Source organism: Pipistrellus kuhlii, unplaced genomic scaffold (assembly GCF_014108245.1).
Source record: "Pipistrellus kuhlii isolate mPipKuh1 unplaced genomic scaffold, mPipKuh1.p scaffold_m20_p_3, whole genome shotgun sequence".
Classification (NCBI taxonomy): Eukaryota; Metazoa; Chordata; class Mammalia; order Chiroptera; family Vespertilionidae; genus Pipistrellus; species Pipistrellus kuhlii.
The window spans coordinates 89,725,315-89,743,251 of NW_023425529.1; the positions used below are offsets into that span (position 1 = coordinate 89,725,315).

The following is a 17,937-nucleotide window of genomic DNA, read 5'->3' on the forward strand; positions in this document are numbered from 1 at the left end:
CTAGCTCTCTATCCCTCTCCCTTTCTTTCTGTGGAAAATCAATAAAATATATTGAAAAAAAAATTTTTTTAACATATGCATTTGGAAAACCTACTTTTACCATATAACATACTTTCAGCATTAACAGACATGCCCTCACCTGAATTAGTCCATTATGTTAAGGTGTGACTGTATGCTGAAAATCTCTCTGTACAGGAGGTGCATAAATCAGAGCAATGCTTCTCAGCCTTGGCCTCACATGAGAAGGGCTTGGATAGATTTTTAAATCCTGATGACATGAGAAATTCTGGGGATGGAAACCAGCAGCAGTCTGTCCTGAAGTTCCCCAGGTAATTTCAGTGTGCAGCAGAGAAAGGCCCTCTGACCTATTGGAATGACCTAACTGGCAAATTATACCTGCTAGGGTTAAGCTAGTAGTTCAGTCAAGGTCTAAGAGGGAAGCAGCACCTATCCACCCCACTTGTTTCATATAACGGGGCTTAAATGTAGGGGCTACGCCTGAAGGTGAAGTTTGCAGAAGCAGCAATGGAAGAAAGCTGGCACTGTCTGTAAGCCTGAATGGACACTGTGACTGAAGTTCAGTGTGGAGGAGCTGCTGTCCCCTGTGAGTCGTAGTAACGAAGGAAGTAGGCACAGCCAGAAACACATGAAATAGGGAGAGAGGGGGAAGAAATATTCCACTCTCACTTTCTCCTTTCCTCTGATATAATGTGACCTGCAATGGCTCCCATTAACCGAGCCAAATGGATGCCCACCAGAAAGTATCATGGGAGATGCAGCCCAAAGGGTCAGCCTCCAACAGCACAGAGCTGTCTAGAGAATATGTTAAAGGGATTTGTGGGTAAAAGAAAAAAAAAACAACGAACAAAAAAGCCAGACTTTCTAAACCAAAACCAATAGAGTGTGTGCCAAGTAATTAATACAATTTCTAACTAATTTTATAAAACAGTTTAAAAATATAAGATTATTTATGAATTTAAAGAATCATCTTAATAAAAATAATCATATTTTATGAAATTGGGATTGCTCTAGAAAATCCAAGGTGTAGGATTATGACAAATTAAACTTCATTCTTCATTCAACATTCATTTAAAAATATTTTCTAAAGGTCTTTTTGTGTCAGATACTGCTGTATTAGACAGAGAAATCAAAGACATGGGATCTATTCTTAAAGATAGGAGATACTAATGGGAAATAAAGACAGGGTAGCAAGTGTGATCTTTTATCAGCCTAGAGCAGTATGCCTTACTTTGGGGATGGAAACCAGCAGCTGTCTGTCCTGCTAACTCCAAGCACATGGTGCTCATGTCATCTGAAATCTCACTATCCAAACCGGCACATCTCTTCTCTGGCCAGTCAGGGTTCAATCTCAGAATTTCCCCGGTGGAGATGTGGTAGAGCTCTCTTTCCTTTGTGGCCATGAGGCTATAAGAAGACACGTCCAGAGGTGCCTAGTCTTTCTTCCAGCTTCCTGGGGACAACCAATGCAAGAGAATGGAGATATGAGAGAGGACCCAGGAAAGAGAGGATCCTGAGGAAACTGGAGTGTGTCCCTGAGGCCAGCTCCAGCGCTGCCACGTGAAACAATTCATTTCTCCATTTGATTAAAACTGGACTGAGCTTCAGCCACTTGGAATCAATAGCATTCTAATACAGAAAAATAATGTCAACAAACTCTGAAGAGCAATATAATGGAGCCATGCGTGGGCGCTAGGGAACTTCTGAATGGCTTGCCTAACCCAGCCTGAAGAGTCAGGCAAGGTTGCTGGAACAGTGTAGGCTCCTGATCTTTACTAGGGGTATTGGCACTACAATTATGCTATCTTCAAAAGGCAAGAGTCTCAAATTCAAATGCCTAAGGGGCCTGACAGAAAACCTAAATGAGGGAAGTGGGCCAGGTAGGAGACATAGGGTGTGGTTAGGCCTATGGTGAACTGGAGAGTGTCTGGCATATCTAAAAAGGGGCTGCTGAAGCTCTCTCTAGTCAACAGTTGCCTTATCAGACTGTAAGTTAAGTAGAATTTTAGGAAAATCCAGAAATGCTTTTATTTATAATAAAACTCACTCTTTTGGTGTACAGAGCTATAACTTTTGACAAATGCCTAAAATACTATATCCAACAGTATAATCATGATACAGAAAAGTAACACCCATAGTTTTCATCCTTTTGTTTTTATTTTTTCTAGAATGTCCTAAAAAGGGAATCATACAATATATAACCTTATGTGTCTGGCTTCTCTCATTTAGCAAAATGGATTTTAGATGATTTTTGTTGCTGTGTAATCTATAGTAATTTGTTCCTTTTTATTGCTGAGCATGGATATACCACAGTTTATTCACTGGTTGAAGGACTTTGTTCATAGGCACTAACCTCATTTCTAGGCTATGGGAATTCAGCAGGAAAGAAGAGAAATTTCTGTTCCAAAGGGAGAAAACTGATAACTAATAAACAAATGTATGCTATAATGACAGTTATAAGAATACAAAGAAAAGGTACATGTATTGCAAATATGTATTTAATCCTAATATATAAAGGAGTCAGGTGCCATCATGATGGGACAAATGACCGGTCACCATGAAGTGCATGGAGCACCTCTCAGTCACCCTCCTCCCCTCAGCCCCCTAGCGGCTCACCAATGGGGGTGGCGGCAGGTGGACTGGGACTGTTGAGTGGCAGTGAGTTTTTCAGAGCAGTTGGGGTGGGAGAGTTTTGCGGAGCAGTTTCGAGTGGGAGAGTTTTGCAGAGCAGTCGCAGGGCAGGGGGAGCCTCGCGGAGCAGTCACTGGGCGGCAGCAGGTTTCGCAGAGCAGGGAGTGGTGAGGTGGAGGGAGTTTCACGGAGCGGAGCGGTCGTGGGGTCGGGAGCCTCCTGGAGCAGTAACGGGGTGGGGGGAGTTTCTCAAAGTGGGGAGCTTTTCGGGGCAGCAGCAAGCTTCTCGGAGCAGTGAAGGTGTAGGGGGAGCCCCGTGGAGCAGTTGCAGGGGGTGGGGAGAATTTCACGAAGCAGGGGGGGGGGGCCGAGATTCATGGAGCAGTCGCGGGGCAGGGGGTTTCACAGAGCAGTCGCGGGAAGTGGGGGAGTTTCGAGGAGCAGTGGTGGGAAGGGAAGAGCCTCATGGAGCAGTGATGGGTGGGGGGAGTTTCCCCGGTGCAGTCTAGGGGCCACAAGCATCAGGGAGCATCCTGGGGCAGGGAGCTTCACGATGAAGGCTAGGCTAGGCCTAGGAGACCCTAACCACGCATGAATTTGTGCATGGGTGGGGTCCCTCAGCCTGGCTGGCAATTGGAACCTATTGGGGGGGGGAGGCAGGGACTGGCCGGCCAGGGGGTGGGCCATGGGAGGTTGGCTATGGAAGCGCATTGATCATTAGGGGGAAGCTGCTGCATTGAGCATTCCCCCCTGGTGGTCAGTGTGTGTCATAGCAACTGGTCAACTGGTCATTGGTCGTAATGGTCGCTTAGGCTTTAAATATCTTGATACTAATGCAATACTGAATTAAGAGGCACGAAGGGAAATACAGGGACTAGGATAGTGAAGTGTGAGGGCTCACTCTTTTAGGCATGGTGTGCAAGGAGATGGAAGGTCGTATAGAGCTAATTCATGACCAAAGTGAGGGAGCATGGAAGAATCTTGTGGGTACTGGGAGGAAGAACCTTCCACATAGAGTAGACAAGGGCAGAAGGCCTGTATGCTCCAAAACAAAGTCACCATGTTCCCAGAGAAGCTAGAGCAACAGAGTAGGAGGAAGGATAGGCAGGTAGAAGGACAGGTCACAGGAACTTCTGAATCCATGGTTTTGCTTTGAATAAGGTGAGAAGCATGGCTGCATTTTGAGTAGAGGATTGACATTATCTAACTTTTGTTTTTAAAAGATCACTTGACATAGAATGTATTGTAGAGGGTGGAAATTAAAACAGGAAGAGTAATTGGGACACTATTGCCCTAGTCCTGGTGAGAGCTGAGGGATATGCTGTATTTTGTTTCCCATCATCAACACTGATGGCTGCGATGTTGGGAAAGATGGGGGATAACAGTCAGTTACTGCAGCATTCCACGCACCTATAAAATCTGGTGGTATGGGACAATGAGCACCTCTTATCCAGGCCTCTGCAGCTTGGCTGAAGGGGCTCATCTAGGCTGGGTGTTGCTCTTGGTCAAATGGATTTGATGAGAATGACCCACATTCTGGGTCCTGGCTGAAGGGCAGCAGCTACCCAAGGGAAGTTTTTCTCACAGCAATGATAAAAGTACCTGAGAGCCAGTGGGTATACGTGAGGCCTCTTAAGGCCTAGGCTCAGAACTGGCACACTGCCACTTTGGCTAGTTAGTCAAAGCACAATATCAGGCCCAAAGTCGAGGGCAGCACATTGTCAAGGTTAGCCCATCATGCCTTGTATGAGAGGATCTACGGAGTTATAGGGCAAGGAGCATAGATTCAGGGACAGGTGGTAATTGAGGCAATACTTCAATCTGCTTGAGTGTATACTACCCATCAAAGAAAACAGAAGAGAGAGCTTAGGCTCAGCTTGAACTGATCAAGTCCAGGGTTCCTGCCTGCTTCTCATTGTTATTCAAAGTACACTTGATAGTCCCTTTAGAAGGGACTCCCCACTGTAAGTTCCATCCTTCCCTGATCCATCCCATTTGTTATCTGTTCAGTTATGCCCAGCCCACTTCCCGGGCTGGTTGCCCTGAATATGTATTTCTCTAGTATGGTTGTTAGGAGAAACATTTCATTTCCCATCTGCTGACAGTTTGTTCTCTCTCTAAAATGGGGGAGGGGAGGTGGGTAGGGGAGGAGGGGAGAAAGAGAGAGACTCATACTATAATGGTTGTAAAGAATAATGAGTAATTTATTCAGAGCTATAAACAAATCAGGCTATCGTCTTCTAGACAGAATCAATAGTATAATTTTAAGCCCACACACATTTGCAAATGCTAACACTCCAGCACAGTTGGTTGCCATGGGCAACCAGGGAACCAGCCTGGTGAGCAAGTTCTGCAGACAGACTCTAAGGGAGCAGAGGATGCTAGTGTTGGCTGAGATCTGGCTGCCACACTAAAGTATCCTTGCAGTGATGGTTTGGATTAGTTTTGGTATGCACTGTTCAGCTTTTTAAAACCCCTATTTGCACAGGGCTTCTACAATATTCCTTTTGTGTTTATGTCTAAGCAGGCTGGGGGCCAGAGTAGGGAGGCAAGGGAAGGAGCTATGTGGACTAGAGCAGGTGACAAGAAACTCCACTCACAGCTGCTGGTGGCCACAGCAAAGAAGCATTTTTTTTTGGTTATAAAATACATGTTCATTATAGAATAGTATACATTAATTGTACAGATTCATTGTAAAAATATATAGAAGAGAGAGAACAAAAAATAAAATAAAAACTATGTGTGGATCCTCAATCAGTGACAATTTGTTCTTTCAACCTAGCTCTTTTGGGTCACAAGGAAGAGAAGTCTTCTTGAGGTAGCATAAGCCAAGGAGCTTTATGATGGGGACTCCTGTGTAATCTCATGGGGATCCTAGGAGAGGAGCTCTCTGCGACCTGGACCTTAATGAGCTAAAGCAGGAATGGCTGTGGATGCAAAGGACAGCTGAGATCCAAGGAACAATAGGTCAAAACATCTATTCTTAGGTCCCACTGTTCACAGAATTCAGCTCATACAATGCTTCTTTCTGTCCTATTACCATTCCCTGAACACTTTCCAAAAATCCTAGTTTAAACACTTAGAGAGGGACTGGGCCTGGCCCAACTCATCTTTTCAATAGTTCTAGGGTTGATGGATATCTCATACTTCACCCAACCAGCTGTGGGTGGGAGGGCCAGGGCACTTGATCAGCATCTTATAGTATAGGGCCAGGCCAGGCTGGCCTTAATAATAACAATATCAATAACAAGACTAATGATAGCTAACATGCATTGAGCACCTACTCTGTACCTTGCACTGCTCTGAAGACTTGACATACATTATAATATAGGGCATACACCAGCTCTCCTCCCCTCCCTTCACGTTACCCCAGAAAAACCTGGGTTGACTGTTGTGTAGGGAGTTCTATTAGAGGGGCCTTTCCTCCAGGATAGACTCCATGGTCTTTTGGTGACATGAATTTAGGGCACCAAGAGTAAGAGACTCTTCAAAGAGTTTCAGTTTCTGTAGACATGCAGCATCTAGGATGCTTTAAAAAGGGGGTGCTCTTAATCACCCAATAATCCATGACACCTGCTGAGGCCCAAGGTCTGCCTTATAGCCTATGGCAGAGCTTGAGTAAGTTAGCTGCTCTATCTTTTGTTTCTTTCTCAGGACCCAAATTTGGGCCCAATAAAATTAAATGAGATTACAAACTTCTTTTGCCTTATTTGGCAACCAAAGTTTCTCTCTAATCTCTATATTTAAAAAGATCCAATAAGCAAGAACTTTTAACCAAGGAAGGATAGCCAGGGACTACCAAGTGTTACTCTGAGCACAGATTAAAAAAAAAAAAAAAAAAAAAAAAAAAAAAAAAAAGAGCAGATACTTTAGAAAGAAACCTAAAGTCTATTATTGCCTCTGTTTCTTTAAGATGGAAATTCTTACATGGAAAACCAAACAATGTCAGGCACCTTTAGGAGATTTTCCTGAGCAGTCCCCATTATAAGATTGTAAAATTATTAGCAATAAGGATTATTGCTTAAACAACTTGTCATTTCTATCTAATTACCATGTAATACAATAAAAATTATCATGACAGATTTGCTTTGTTGCTGGCTTTAATTACAACCTTAAATTCTCTGGATTTTATACTACCGTAATAGCTTACTGCTTACTTTTTATGTTGTCTATTCAGAATGAGAATATTTAAGAAACTAGTAGTTCTGGGGATACATCTGGACCTTGTTTTTTTTTAAATTTAATTTAATTTTTATTTATTTTTTCTCATTCTTTTATGTTGAAAGAAATCTTAGGACAGGAGCTATGTCTCCTTTTACCCACCTTGACCTCTCCCAGCCCACTCCCACCCTCTAGCAAAGGCCCTCACCCCCCTATTGTCTGTGTCCATTGGTTATGCTTATATGCATGCATACAAGTCCTTTGGTTGATCTCTTACCACCCTACTCCCAACCCTCCCCTGCCTTTTCTCTGAGGTTTGAAGGTCTGCTCATTTCTTCTATGTCTCTGGATCTATTTTTTTTCATCTGTTTATGTTCATTATATTCCACCTATAAGTGAAATCATTATCTTTCTGGCTTATTTAACTTAGCATAATACTCTCCAGGTCCATCCATGCTGTTGCAAATGGTAAGAGTTCTTTCTTTTTTTACAGCTGTGTAGTATTCCATTGTGTGAATATAACACTGTTTTTTAATCCACTCATCTGCAGATGGGCACTTAGGCTGTTTTCAAATCTTAACTATTGAAAATTACACTGCTGTGAACATAGGGGTACATGTAACCTTTCTGATTGGTGTTTATGATTTCTTGGGATATATTCCTAGAAGTGAAATCACTGGGTCAAATGTAAGTTTCTTTTTTAAAAAAAATAAGTTTTTATTGTTCATATTATTACAAATATTCCTTTCCCCCCACCACCACCATTGCTCTCCTCCACCAGGTTCCCACCCCACCCTCTGCCCTTTCCCCACTCCCCGTTGTCCTCATCCATAGGTGCACAGTTTATGTGCAGTCTCTTCCCACGCCCCCCTCTCCCCTTTTCCCCAAGAATCGTCAGTTTACTCCCCTTCCATACCTCTGATTCTATTATATTCAACAGTTAATATTGTTCATCAGATTTTTTTAATTTCCTTGGTTTTTAGATTCACTTGTTGATAGTTACATATTTGTTGTTCATAATTTTTATCTTTGTTTACTTTCTCTTCTGAAAGAACCCCCTTCATAATTCTGGTTTGGTGGTGATGAACTCCTTTAGCTTTTTTTTATTAGTGAAGCTCTTTATCTGACCTTCGATTCTGAGTGATAGCTTTGCTGGATAGATTATCTTTGGCTGTAGGTTCTTACTATTCATCACCTTTAATATTTCTTGCCATTCCCTTCTGGCCTGCATGGTTTCTGTTGAGAAGTCAGCTGACAATCGTATAGGTGCTCCTTTATAGGTAACTACCTGCTTTGCTCTTGCTGCTTTTAATATTCTCTCTTTGTCTTTTGCTCTTGGAATTTTAATTATGATGTGTCTTGGTGTGGTTCTCTTTGGATTCCTTTTGTTTGGAGTTCTGTGCACTTCCTGGACTTGTAAGTCTAATTCTTTCACTAGGTGGGGGAAGTTTTCTGTCACTATTTCTTTCAGTATGTTTTTGATATCTTGCTCTCTCTCATCTTCTGGGACCCCCATAATTCTGATGTTGGTTCGCTTGAAGTTGTCCTAGAGATTTCTTACATTATCTTCAATTTTCTGGATTCTCTTGCCTTCTAGCTTCTGTGGAGGAGTGTCTTCTGGCTCTTTATGTTCCAAATTTTTTACTTGATTCTTGCGATCTTCCATTCTGTTTTTAGGACTCTGTAAAATATTTTTTATTTCAGACGATGTATTCTTTATTTCTTGTTGATCCCTTATCATTTCTTGTTGACTCCTTATTAATTCTAGTTGATCTCTTTTCATATCCTCATAGGCCTTATCCATCTTTTCTAGGAAATTCTTGAAAAACCTTATAAGCATAGATTTGAACTCTATATCCAGACTCTTTTTGTCCTCCATTTCTTTCGTTTGTGATCTATTTTGTTGTCGCATTTCGCAGTTACAGATGGGACGGGGTTTCAGGGTGGAGCCTGCAGCTTTGGCTTCCGTCAGCCCCGCCCTATGCGGGTCCTTCAGTGCTCGCTGCTGGCGCCTCTGAGAGGAAGGTGCCCTCGATTTTCGCCTGCTACCAAACAGTCTATGCTCTCCCACAATGAGCCCGGTCTTGGGGTTCAGTTCCATTGGAAGTGGAGTTGGAGGTGGCATTCAGAGCAGTCTGGAGCCCCAGTCTCCTTCCCGTCAGGGCAATCCCACGACACAGCCAACCGTCCCTTCTCTGCGCACAGTGTGCACGCCTCCGGGACCTCCTTTCGCCTCTCCCCAGGGTTCCGCCTTACAGCCCGGCTCCCTATGGCTGAGCCTGAGTCCCCGGGGTCTGGCCCAGAACCTGGGTTCAGAGCAGTCGGGGGCCCAGCACAGTCGGAGTTTTATCTCCTTTCCGCTAGGGAACGCCCGCCAGGCACTCGGCCTCCCTCCTCTCTGGCTCCGTCCTCTCCGCGAGCTGCGTCTCCGTACCTTGGGCTTTTCCAGCTCCTCCGCGCCTCCTTCTGGTTTTCTCCTTGCTTCTCACTGTAGAATTTCCAGTCAGTCAACCTTCCTGTAGTTCTGGGCAATGTCCGTTTTATATTTTAGTTGTATTTTATTGAAATTGTTGTGTGCAGCTGCGGCTAGGTGTTCACCTGGGCACAGCCATCTTGGATCTCCAAATGTAAGTTTCATTTTTTATTTTTTGAGGAAACTCCATACTGTTTTCCACAAAAGCTGCACTAGTCTACATTCCCACCAGCAGAGTATGAGAGTTTCTTTTTCTCCGCATCCTCACCAGCACTTGTTGTTTGTTGATTTGTTGATGATAGCCATTCTGACAGGTGTGAAATGGTACCTCATTTGTGTTTTGATTTGCATCTCTTGGATCATTTAGTGACTTTGAGCATGTTTTCATATGTCTCTCCACCTTCTGTACATTTCTTTTGAAAAGTGTCTGGGTCATTTGCCCATTTTTTTTTTTATTGGATTGTTTATCTTCCTTATGTTAAGTTGCATGAGTTCTTTATAAATTTTGGAGATTAAACCCCTATCAGATATAACTTTGGCAAATATGTTCTCCAATGCAGTGGGCTTTCTTGTTGTTTTGTTGATGGTTCATTTTGCTGTGTAGAGGCTTTTCATTTTAATGTAATCCCATTTGTTTATTTTCTCCTTAATTTTCATTGTCCTAGGAAATGTATTTGCAAACATATTGCTATGAGAGATGTTTAAGATTTTTCTGCCTATGGATTTTTTAAGATTTTTATGACTTCCCATATTATGTTTAAGTCTTATTCACTTTGAGTGTTTTTGTTTGTTTGTGTTTTGTTTGTTTGTTTGTTTGTTTTTGTATATGGTGTAAGTTGGTGATCTAGTTTCATTTTTTTGCATGTATTGCCCAGTTTCCCCAACACCATTTATTGAAGAGACTGTCTTGACTCCATTGTATGCTCTTGCCTCCTTTGTCAAATATTGAGTATAATGGCTTTGTTAGATTTCTGGGGTCTCTGTACTATTCCATTGATCTATGTGCCTGTTCTAGGCTTAAGCAGAGTGGAAAGGCTCAGCTCATTGTCTTCCATCTTTGTCAATTCAGGCAGAGATTCTGCCTCCACACCCCCAAAGTCCTTTCCTATTTTTGACACCACCCCTGAAAAGGTGGCTGCTTAGGCTGCTCTAAAGGGAATTGTAAGTGGGTCTTTAGCAATGGGCATGGGATGCAGTGAGACCCAGTCTCCCTATAAATACCGCTAATGGAACTTTTTATCAGGGTAGCATCTGGGCAGTATGCTAAACACAGTGGCGATTTTGAGGGAGCTGCTTAGCCACTTCATCTGAGTGGAAGACCTGGCCCAGGAGATGATGACGATAAGGACACCACATCACCAGGCACACACCTGGATCGGAGCTTGGGGATGAGGGGAGAGAAGGTAAAAGGGAGATGGGGGAGCAGCTTAGGGGAGGAGGCCATGACAAGCCAGACTGCAACCTGCATAGGCAATGGGTCTCTCAGGCAGGGCTTTGGGACTAGATCACAGTCCCCTGAGGCCCATGGCCAGAAGGTCATCTAACCCCTCCTCTGAGATTCAGTTTAAAGATTGGATGTGTTGTAGCTTCCTCCCAGGTAACATTCCATCCTCATGTTTGATTCTCCTTAAACATCCCTTTCCCTATACACTTTTCCACAACCCAGAGCATCCCCCAAACCCACCGTGAATATCTTTCTCTCTCTTATTTCCATGTTTATCAGCACTTTGTGTCCTACTCTTTTCCAATGTCATTAATTGCTTTCCAAGGTCACAATTGCCTTCTTGGATAAATCAGATTAATGCTAATATATTAAGGATATGAAGAAATTTCAATTAATCCATTTTATTTTATTTTAATTCCACAAACCTTAGAGAAAACTAAAACTTAAACTATAGTCCCCTCAAGACTATTATTAGCAGCTAGCACAGATTTTTCTCAAAGGAAATGTTTTAGGTGTCACATGATGAGATTTTTAAAATGTTAATAATAGTAAATTTATTTTAATTTGCACTAAAAATCTAACAAGCACATTAAATACATTATTTCGTGATTACTATTGTTTAGAATAGACTACAGAAGGTAATATGTAAAATAGGCAAGTTTATTTAAGTAAAAATATTAAGAGCATAGAAATGGCAAAAATCAATGCAGGTGATATATTCATGATTAATTTCTAGGAAATAGAAGCTTGGTAAGAGAGGAAGAGGTGTATCCAAAAGACACATACTCCTAATAGGGAGATGGGGAGAGGACAGACATTAGTTAATATTTCAGAATAAGCATGAATATAGTGTAGTGAAACTTCTGTTATCTGTTCATTGAGTCATGATATAAAGGCTACAGTGCCTTTGCATGCTAATAGCTGGAAAAATTATATTGGTAAGCAAGGAGGTGCCCTCAGGAGATAGACTAGAAAGGAGATATGGGACATGGGCGTAGGGCCATGGCATCTCCTGGTCAGGCACCTCTGATGGCAGGCAGTTAGGAGAGAAGGTGTGAGGAAGCCACAGGATATCCTTGATGACAACTGGCGACACCCCTATTCTTCCAACTCCATGAAGTTTTAATCAATTGGTTTCAGGAACAGGAAGAATTAGTTCCATTTCTAATGTAGAAAGAAGCCAGGCTTCCAGTCTCAAAACTCACTAGTTATATGACCTGGAAGCAAGTTACTTGTATTTTCTAGTTTCCCCACTGTAATGGAAATGAGATGACTATGTGGGTTCTAAGATCTTTTCCAGCTCAGTCCTTTTCGGTCCCTTTTCCCATGGTCTTGCTTATGGCACAACATACTGCTTCCGTTCTCACTCCTCCTTCCAAGGCTCATGGCAGACCAGTCCATCCCACAAGAGTGAATATTGTCTCAGAATCCTTCTCAACACAGTATTCAACCACTGCATTGACCAATGACACAGGCAAGGCCAGCTTTGCCATATTATTTGGTAAGGCTTAAAAAGCATTTTTCTCTTTTTAAAACCACTAGGAGGCCATAGAATTTACCCAAGAAGTGGAAAAGCATAAATGTTTTTATTGTAGATTAATTTAGAGAAGCAAGCAGGGAAATGTTTGGGCTACTCTTTGCAACAGATGTGGAGCTTTTTATTATTTATTTATTTATTTTTAAATGTTTTTTAAATTCTTGGGAACTATCAAGTCTTTGTAAGCACAGCTCGTTTCTGCAGATTATTTTCCAACTTGTACAAAATGGAACCTAAATGGAGAATCCCTTGAGAACCTGAAGAGGTGCAACATTAAAAGCTACGATTATCCAGTAGCAAGTGTTCCAGCCTTCAGTTGCCAGCAGCATCCTCTTCCTGTTCCCAAGAGTTAGTGGGATGAAAACGTCTTCCCCGTGATTATTTTCATTTCTTTCTTCTCGGCATCTGGGCGTGCCCGGTTCAGCACCTTGAGGAAGTCGGATGTTTTCGCCCACGTACGTGTGTGAATATAGGCTTTAGAGCACTAGATGTGGTGGTGCAGGTAGTCCCGGAACGTGTGGATCAGGTTGATGGTATTGTCTCGAGCGCTGGCGTTGGTGTGGCGCGGGACCAGCACGAAGGTGATGTAGCCGATGTTGTTGCCCACCGCAGCATCAGTGTCTTTCCGCGCCAGAGGAGGCTCCCTGTGGCTGAAGAGGACCTGTGGGGCCGTGGGGCTGGCTCTGCGGCCTTCTTTGAACTCCTGCATGAACACCTTTCCAATCGTCGTCGTCATCCCTAAACACTGTGCTGAAGACTACCGTGACTCTGTCCTTTTTAGACTCCACATACATGGTCTCATCATCCCTATAATGGTTAACTGCCCTGTTCTCGCCTTCCTTGCCCTCTTCTTGGAACTGGAAGTATTTCTCAAAGACAGAGGCAAAACAATTTCGTTTCAACATGCCAGCCTGATGCACAATGGAATCCTTGGATGCAGGCAGATTTTCAAGGTCATATAACAAAGAGACATTGTATCCTGATTCTGGATTTACCAAGAAGCTCCCCTACACTCTCTTTAGTAACTCATCAGCACCATGTGCCTGAAGTTCCTTGTAGAATTTCAAAGAAATACTGACCATCACTTTTGTTTTGTCTCCATTAGGATTTGAAATATGATAGAGGACCCCATCAAAATCTGCAAATGTTACTTCTATTGCTTCTGGTTTGTTTCCGGCGGCCGCGTTCTCGAACTTGAGCGCGAGCGTCTCCTCGATGATGCGGTTGTTCACCTCCAGCAGGATCATGGCGGCGGCTGGCCCGATGCCTGAACCCGCCTGCCAAGCAGCTGCCACCGCCGCCGCAGCCTCACCTGCAGGACGGTCCCCGCCAGATGTGGAGCTTTTTAAAAGCTTACATAAGATGTAAAGGATCCCTATGGTGAGAAGTCTTTAATATTTTCTAAGGGAAGGGAGGGAGAGGATTTGACTCATTAAGCATCACCATTATTTTTAACCATTAAAAAATACCAACAAAGTAAAAAATCCTTAATGTAAAGGGAATTTAAGGTTAATTTTTAAGGGTACAAGCCACTTGAAACATTTTACTCTGATTTTTATACTTTTCAGAGGGAAAGAGACAAGTGTGATAATGGACATTAGAAGTGTCGATGCCCACACCCTCCACAGTGTCTGCTCTGTTACCTTGGGAGCTGGCACTGGTCAGGGAGCCCAGACAGAAAGTAGAGTGACCTGGTGAGCAGCACAGATAATTTGTGTTTGGATTCTGATTCTAGCACTTGGTTGTGGGAAGCTGAGCAAGTTAACTGGCCTCTCTATGCCTCAGTTTCCTAATCTGTAAAATGGGCACCATAATAACATCTCCCTTACATAATCATTAGAAAAATTATTAGAAACATGAAGATAAATTACTCAGATACTGGCTCATAAGCGCAATAAAAGTTGAATGCTGGTGGCAGTGATGCCTAAGGATGTATTCGTTATTTTAAAGTTGAAGCCACGTTTTTTATCTATTTCTCCTAACATGACTAAGAAGACAATCTTTCTTAATGCCTCAGCTTAGTTTGAAAGTTCCTGGTAGAATCACCAAGGCCTCTTTTCGTTCTCTTCTCTTAGTTATGCCATGATCTTTTCTTACAAAAGTATTTTCATAACCTAGACTTACTGGAGAACTTCCTATAATAGCCTCCTTTTCCTATTTTAGGATCTTATGACCACAGGATCATATCTATTTTCTGAAACTATAGATAGCTACTTATGGAACAGATTTTCAAAGAGATAGTTTATTTGATTAATTAGTCAATTTCCTGGTTGTAGACATGAAATTACCCCTAAACCATCCTGACTGAAGAGACTCTTACAGAGAGAAGCAAAAAGATGTTGAGTTATAACAAAAGGAGAGCTTATTGCAACCAGCAGGCAAATGAACCCTTATGGGAAACCCACTCTAATCATAAACCCACATGCTTTGGAGAGACTACCCTGTAAGGACAAACAGAATCAAATCTCTATGAATTCCCTCTCATATAGGATACTGGAGAATTATCCAGGTAGCTTTCTATGAAATTGCATTAGAATAAAACCAAATGCATTGCTGGGCAGTAAATAATATCTTTAGAAATTGACTCCACTATTATGGACTGAATTATTTATGGTTGTCACTATAGCTATGACAGTTTGGAAATAAAACAGTCAGACTTCTCTCTGTTTTTGTTTGTAGGAAAATAAGTCATTCAAGCTTTTAGTAATACAATGTGACTTGCTGTCAATGGCAGTTAAAAATTTTTGAGCCCTGCCAAACACAGCAGTTCCAAGAAGGGACATATGTTTTCTCTGCTTTGTGTTCCAAATTTTTCTTAACAACATGCAATCATGTGAAAGCCTGGTCTGTATTTTCAATGAAAAGCAAAATAATGGCTCTATTTTGTAACTATGCTTTTCCAAAATGAATTTATATGACTGCTTTTTTAAAAGAAGTTGGCTAGGGAAGAGAAAATGGCAGCTAAATAAATAGGCAGCAGTACATGCACCTCCTTCTAGGGCCAGGCCAGAAAAGCAACTAAATCAGAGAACATTCGCCCTGAATTAACAAATTAGACACAGCTGAGGAGACAATTTTCAATAAGGAAGAGCAGAGGACGCCTAGAGAATGACGCTTGCCAGCCATAACCCATGTGGAACCACCACTGTGCCTGGGCAGTGAAGGGTGCAGTACCTCCGGGCAGACGCCCAGACATCTGCAGGAAGCACACACCACCAGAGTGAGTTCCCACACCAGGCCTCCTCACCAGCCCACTGGGACCCAGCGTCCTAGGATCCATCTCCAAGACCTCACAGTGAGTATAAGCCAGGGGATCCCTGTGTCCCATCCCTGCCCCAGACCCCACAAGCATGCTACTAGCCTCACCTGGAGTCCCCCAGTGCCCACTCCATCCCAAGCCTTGAGTTCTGCTGCTGGGATGACCCAGAGCAACCCAAAGCACTCCCCACTATGGGCCACAGGAGAGTTCAGGATGTGACCCAGAAAAACCTGTGGGACCCAGAGCAACTATTGCCCCTCCACTCCGGCCCTCTTGACAACCCTGCTAGGGTGACCTGGAGCAGCCCACGCCTGCTTCACCCAGGCCTGGGAGAGGTGACACAGAGCAACCCAGCACATGCCTCACTCAGGGCCACAGGGAGCTCTGACTATGATCCAGAGCAACCTGCAATGTGCTGGGACAATCTGGAGCAACTCAATACCATTTCTTGATTAAAAAACAACAACAACAAAAAAAAAAACCACTCAGCAAAGTGGGAATAGAGGAATCATACATCAAGATAATAAAAGCCTTATTATGCATCCAAATTAGAAAAGAAGTAAAACTGTCCTTATTCACAGTTGACATAATATTGTCCATAGAAAACCCCAAAGACTCCATAAAAAAAAAAAAAAAAAACTACTATACCTAATAAATTCATTTGGAAATGTAGCAGGATACAAAATTAACACCCAGAAATCTATGGCCTTTTTATATAGCAATAATGGACTCACAGAAAGAGAAGCAAAACAAAACAAAACAAATAAACAAAAAAATCCCAATTACCAAAAATATTAAGATACCTAGGTATAAACTTAACGCAGGATGTAATGATGTTGATTCTACCAATCCATGAACATGGTATGTCCTTCCTCTATCTTTTTTCACTGTCCTATACTCTGAAAACTATAGGACATTGAAAAAAGAGATAGAGGAAGGACATACCATGTTCATGGATTGGTAGAATCAACATCATTAAAATGTTCATACTACCCAAAGCAATCTACAGATTCAATGCAATCCCCATTAAAATACCAATGGCATATTTCGGTCCTGTGTGGAAGATGGCTGCACAGGTAAACACCTAGCCGCAGCCGCAAACAACAATTTCAATAAAATACAACTAAAATATAAAATGGACATTACCCAGAACTACAGGAAAGTCGGCTGACTGGAAATTCTACAACAGGAAGCAAGGAAAAAAACCAGAAGGAAGAGCTGAGGAGCTGTAAAAGCCTAAGGGAAGCCGTGAAAATGCCGAGACAACAAAATAGATCACAAACAAAAGAAATGGAGGACTAAAAGCGACTTGATATAGAGTTCAATTCTACGCTTATAAGGTTTTTCAAGAATTTCCTAGAAAAGATCAATAAGACCTATGAGGATATGAAAAAAAATCAACTAGAATTAATAAGGAATCAACAAGAAATGATAAGGGATCAACAAGAAATGATAAGGGATCAACAAGAAATGATAAGGGATCTACAAGAAATAAAGAATACATTCTCTGAAATAAAACATATTATACAGAGTCCTAAAAACAGTATGGAAGATCGCAAGAATCAAGTCAAAAATTTGGAACATAAAGAGCCAGAAGACACTCCTCCACAGAAGCTAGAAGGCAAGAGAATCCAGAAAATTGAAGATAATGTAAGAAACCTCTGGGACAACTTCAAGCAAACCAACATCAGAATTATGGGGGTCCCAGAAGATGAGAGAGAGCAAGATATCGAAAACATACTGAAAGAAATAGTGACAGACAACTTCCCCCACCTGGTGAAAGAATTAGACTTACAAGTCCAGGAAGCACACAGAACTCCAAACAAAAGGAATCCAAAGAGGACCACACCAAGACAAATCATAATTAAAATTCCAAGAGCAAAAGACAAAGAGAAAATATTATATTAAAAGCAGCAAGAGCAAAGAAGGTAGTTACCTATAAAGGAGCACCTATATGATTGTCAGCTGATTTCTCAACAGAAACCATGCAGGCCAGAAGGGAATGGCAAGAAATATTCAAGGTGATGAAACCTACAGCCAAAGATAATCTATCCAGCAAAGCTATCACTCAGAATCAAAGGTCAGATAAAGAGCTTCACTAATAAAAAAAAAAAAGCTAAAGGAGTTCATCAACACCAAACCAGAATTATATGAATTGCTGAAGGGGGTTCTTTCAGAAGAAAAAATAAATAAAGATAAAAATTATGAACAACAAATATGTAACTATCAACAAGTGAATCTAAAAACCAAGGAAATTTAAAAAAAAATCTGATGAACAATATTAACTGTTGAATATAATAGAATCAGAGGTATGGAAGGGGAGTGAACTGACGATTCTTGGGGAAAAGGGGAGAGGGGGATGTGGGAAGAGACTGAACATAAACTGTGCACCTATGGATGAGGACAATGGGGAG

General features: G+C 42.1%; 1 pseudogene; it reads right to left on the reverse strand.

Moving 5' to 3' along the window:
• Positions 1-12,420: 12,420 nt before the first annotated feature.
• Positions 12,421-13,599, reverse strand: LOC118730083 (annotated as a pseudogene).
• Positions 13,600-17,937: the final 4,338 nt, after the last annotated feature.